Here is a 5513-nt window from a genome sequence, read left to right on the forward strand (position 1 = left end):
GCTTCAATGTCCTGCCTCTAGCCTGAGTGGATGTGCTCATACAACTGCTGCTGATGGACTGAAGTTACCTACTGTTATAGACTAGAGTAGGAAACTGCTCTGTGATGGACTTATTTTGCAACAAAGAGCCCCCATGGTCATTCCCCCTACACAAATCATCCAACCTTATTGCCTAGTGTAACTCTCTCTGTGGGAAGCAGCAGCTGGCTTAGAGCTGGATGTTGAGACGTGTTCCTAAGTAAGCCCATCTGCAAACTGGATGTTGGAAGGAGGAGCAGATCTTTCTCCAACAGGTGGGTTAGACTAAGCACCTACTATGTGCCAGGCACTGTGCTAAGTTCAGTATCCAAGGGCCAGTGATAAGCAACAGGTTCTTCCTCTGCTCCCTCTTTTGTAATAACTGTTGTCCTTTACCACTTTCTTTGCTGAGCCTGAGAGTATACAGGTGGATATAGATGAGGGTCTGCCCCAGAGAAATTTCAGTCAGGAGGTCAGTTATTAGCCATGAAAGAGAAGGCTTAGAACTCGCTCAGCTTGGCCTTATTTTCCAGCTCCTCTACTTATCTGTATGACCAGACTGGTAGAGCCATTGAGTTAAGACCCAGAAGATCTTCTACATATTATTCTAGTACACAACTTGGCTCTGGATCAGTGACCCCAAAACTTGGTTGTAGAAACCAGACATCATTGTTTTTGGATTCAAAGTCAGCCTTCACAGACCAAAACTCTGTCTGTATCTGGTGGAATTTGGCCAGTACTGATCCTGACTTTTCTTTCTTCTGATATTTCTCCTCCCTGTCCCAAACCTCCTAGAGACCTGCTATTTCACTGCCATGTTGAAAGTGAGGGAGATACTGCCAGTTTTTTAAAAGAGCTCAGGCATGGTCTTATGGATCTGGTTCACCTTTTCCTAATTAAAGGCATCTTTATGTTTCACAATACATGACTGTATTTAGGGCTGTTGTCATGTTAAAAAATTCCTGGTCTTGCTCACAGAATAGATTGGACAGGCTATCAGAAGAGATCTTCATAAGATATGGCCAGATGGACATGAGATGGACACGGCCAGACCAGCATCAGTGTTTTCCATTATGGCTTTCTGCTGCTTCTTGGCCTTATCTTCCAGCTGCTGGAGATTTCCATTTTCCCTTTCTACTGCCCTGGGGACAATTTGTTCTTTAGGCTGCATGATATTTTTTCTAGGCTTTACTTTGGAAAAAAAAATTATTTGTGGTTTTTTTTCGCAATAACAAGCATTTATGTTCTCTCTCCCATTCCTCTCCACATAATTGAACAATACAAAAAAAAAAAAGGAAAAAATCTTATAACAAATATGCATAGTCAAATAAAATAAATTCCCACATAGTTCATGTCAAAAAATGTGTTTCAAAGTAATTTTTAATAGTATTGTTCTCATTGTAATAATTGCTCTAGTTCTGCTCCTTTAACTCTGAATCAAGTTATAGAGGTCTTCACATTTTCCTTGGAAACTCCATTTAATCTTTGGGCTTTCCAATCTTAAATAGATCCAGCTCATGTCTGAAGCACTGGTGGTGTTCATGCTGTTATCATGGTCTCAGTATTAACCCAATTCAGCATCAGTCCTGCCTACTGGGCCACGTCTGAATTTGGGCCACCTCTAGATTCCCCCAGCACTCTTTATGAATCTGTGTCTTTAGTCTAATTGGCTGAATGGAAATAACTGGAGTCTTTTGCTCCAGATTCACTGTTTGAAACATCTTTGACTTTTCAATGATTTCCCTGGAACAGCACATCCCATCTGCAAAGGCAAACTCAAACCTAGGACACCATTCAACCATAGTAGGTGCTCTGGAAATAGCCACTGGCTGGTTAAGAAGAGGGCAGTGGGAGGCATCCCAAATGAAATCACTTCATTTACTTGACAGTTTTAAGTAGGTTTGGACATATGCCCAACAGTGTGCTAGGGATGGTGGAGATAGGACAATTATATGACATAGTCCATTAACATTTCACTAAGAAGACTGTGCTCTTTGTACATGAGGCTTTGGAAGAAGACATTTCCCAGTTCAATCACCGCATTCTGAACCAAAAAATCAGGAAATATGGACTGACAAAAGACATAATACCATATAACAAACATTTATTTATGAAGCTCCCACTAGGTATGGAGAATTGTGCTATGTACTAGGGAGACACAGAGTTTTGATAAGACATGCTCTCAAGGACTGATTGGATGATACAGTCGGGGGGATGAGATATTAATACAGAGAGCTAAAATACACATCATTATAGGATAAATTAATCAAAGTGCTACAAAACAAAGTACTATGTAAGATCTGAGGGATGACAGGCTTTTACTAATAGAGGAAAAAGGTGGATCATAGGTTTCCTGGAGGAAATGACAATTCAATTAGTAAAGAATAGTGAAAACTGAAATTTACATAGTATTTTAAGGTTTTCAAAGGGGAGGGAAGGGAACAAGCATTTATAAAGCCCCTACTATGTGCTAAGAGCTTTGATCGGCACAATGACCCTGGGAGTAGATGATATGTTGGTCTCCATTTTATAGATAAGGAAACTGAGGAAGGCAAAGGTTAAGTGACTTACCTAGAGTCGCATAGATAATACAAGTCTGAGACCAGATTTGAACTCTCCATTATGCCACCTACCCACCTAGATAATAACAATTATAATAATAATAACTAACACTTAACATAGCAATTATAGCTTCCTGATTCTAGGCTTGACACTTTATCCACCACGCCACCTAACTATGTTTATATAATCTACATTATCTCCTTTGAGCCTCGCAACAACCTGTGAAATAAATACTATGGGTATTTTAAATTTCTATTTTATTGATGAAGAACCTGAAACTCAAAGGTTAAATAACTTGCTCTGGGTCACATAACTATTAAATGTTAGACATTAGATTTGAACCTCGATATTAGTAATATTAAGTCTAGCACTGTAGCCATTATTCCATGCTATCATCTAAAGATGGGGAAAGAGAGGACATCCCTGTATAGGGAGCATCGTGACCAAAGTCATGATGCTGTGAGAATGTGTTAGGTATTCTAGAGACAGGCAGCTAGGTGGCACAGTGGATATCAGGAAGACTTATCTTTCTGAGTTCAAATAACCTTAACTTTGCCTCCATTTTCTCATCTGCAAAATGAGCTGGAGAAATAAATGGCAAAGCACTCCAGTATCTCTGCCAAGAAAAGCCCAAATGGGGTCACGAAGAGTCAGGCATGACTGAACAGCAGCAATGACAAATTCAAGAGACAGGGAGTTGCCTTGATTTGGCCCCAGCATATAGCACGCAAATGGAAGAAATAAGAGTGACACCAGTTTGTAGGGAGATTTGAAGGAGTTTGAACTTTACTTAGGAAACACTAAGGTGGGGCAGCTGGTGGGGCAGCTGGCGCAGTGGTTAGAGTTCCAGCCTTGGAGTCAGGAGGACCTGAGTTCAAATCTGGCCTCAGATACTTGACCCTTACTAGCTTTGTGACCCTGGGCAAGTCGCTTAACCCCAGTTGCCTCACCAAAAAAAAAAAAAAAAAAGAAAAAAAAAAGAAGCACTAAGGAGTCATTGGGGATTTTTGAGCAAAGGAGTGAAATAATCAGATCTATGGATAAGAAAAATATTTTCTGGAATCAGTATGAAGAATGGATAAGGAGAGAGAGAATAGAGGTTGGGAATGTTTATAAGGAATTTATCACAACAGTCCCGGCAAATGGTAAGAAAAGCTTATCTAAGAATGGTAGGAATAAAAAGGAGAGAACAGATTTGAGGGATGCTTATGGAGGTGGAATTGTCAGGAGCTGACAACTGATTGATTATAAGTGAAGGTGAAGGATGACATGAAGGACCAGGTAAATGGTAGTGCAATCGACAGAAATAGTGGAGTCAGAAAGGAAAACAAGTATGAGGGAGAGATAAATAGCTTAGTTTTAGACACATGCCAATTGGATGTCTCTGGGGTGATGTCATATGCAGAAGAAAGGTCAGTATTCCCAAGTCCACTTTTGTACAGTCCAAATGTTTTGATTTGCTTTTGCCCTATTATTAGTGATTTGGAGCATTCTTTTAAATGGTTATTAATCATTTGAAATTCCTTTGAGAATTGTTTGTTCATATCATTTGACCACTTCTCTATTGGCTTTTGGTCTTAGATATTTATGCTAATTATCTATATAGTCTGGATAGCAAACCCTTATCAGTGATATTTGATGCAAAGAATTTTCCCAGTCATAGATGCTTTCTTACTGATTTTTAAGTCCTAATAACTTTTAAAAAAATTTTGTCTTTTCCAGTCCAAAAATCATTCTCATCAGCTGAAAAAAATACAAATCCAAAACAAAACTAAAAAATAAGAGCTCTGCAGCTATGTATCTATACTCTTTTACTATCATCCCATCCACATTCACCCTAAGCAAGGTTTCTGTCCCTTCTTTGAAGGGAAGGTGCCTGGAATTAGGGCACTTTAATTCATCTAACCCTTTCCTTTTACAGATGAAATGATAGAGGCCCACAAATTTTAAGTGACTTGTCCAAGGTCACACAGATAATAAGTAGCAGTGTTAAGACTCACACCTGGTTCCTCTGACTTCATGGCTAGCCAGTGTTTTTTACTCTACATCATGTCCTGTCATATAAAGACTTCCATGACTTTTGTTTCCTTTGTCCAATAGCAATGAAGGTGTGTTGTAGCTACCAATGGGGACTTTTCTCTGTGCCTTCTCTCTGCAGGTACTACATACTTAGGCTTAATTCTTATAAGATAGTGAGATACAGTCAACATTGAGAGGTAATTTCTCCACAAAATAAGTACAAATATGTTCAACTCTTAATTACCTGAACCAATGGAGGGAAAACAGGATACAGAGCAATAGGTCATCGGTTCATAAGATCAGACTTAGAGCTGGACTTTCAGGGCTAAGGCATAGAGATGTTAAGTAGACTTTTCCAAGATCTTAGAAATATTAAATGATGGAGGCAAGATTTGAACAAGCTCCTCCTAGCGCGCTGTCCGCTGTACTCTGCTGACCACATAATCTGGTCATGGCTCCCAGTGGATAGTGGCTGCTACATATGAATGGGAATTTGTCCTTTTGGCTTCTCCTACTGCAGACTATGGTACTATATAGACCTGGTTGATCCCTATTACATAGCAAATCTAGACTCTGGCTGGGCAGCCATGAGAAAGACAACTCATTTCTTCTATATGGAAAATTGGCTACCATTCTGTATTCAGGAATGAAAGAAAAACTTGAATACCATGATTCCTTCTGCTCACTAGATGTCACTCTTGGAGTTAAGAATTTTTTTTAGCCACTATTCTACCATACTAAAATATACTTAAGGCACAACAAAAGAATGAATATTTGGAAATTCAAGACCAAATGAAAGTGATTTAAAAAAATAAATCACCTGTTTGACATATTTTATGACCCCTTTGATCATGATTACTTTAGAGCCAGGGTTCTTTACCTGGGATCCACAAATCCCTGAGGGTCCATGCATG

The 5513-nt window shown here is 39.3% G+C and overlaps 1 pseudogene; it reads right to left on the reverse strand.

Moving 5' to 3' along the window:
• Positions 1 to 518: 518 nt before the first annotated feature.
• Positions 519 to 1189, reverse strand: LOC144455695 (bridging integrator 3 pseudogene; annotated as a pseudogene).
• Positions 1190 to 5513: the final 4324 nt, after the last annotated feature.

Source organism: Phascolarctos cinereus, unplaced genomic scaffold (assembly GCF_003287225.1).
Source record: "Phascolarctos cinereus isolate Bilbo 61053 unplaced genomic scaffold, phaCin_HiC Scaffold_2;HRSCAF=192, whole genome shotgun sequence".
NCBI classification, from domain to species: Eukaryota; Metazoa; Chordata; class Mammalia; order Diprotodontia; family Phascolarctidae; genus Phascolarctos; species Phascolarctos cinereus.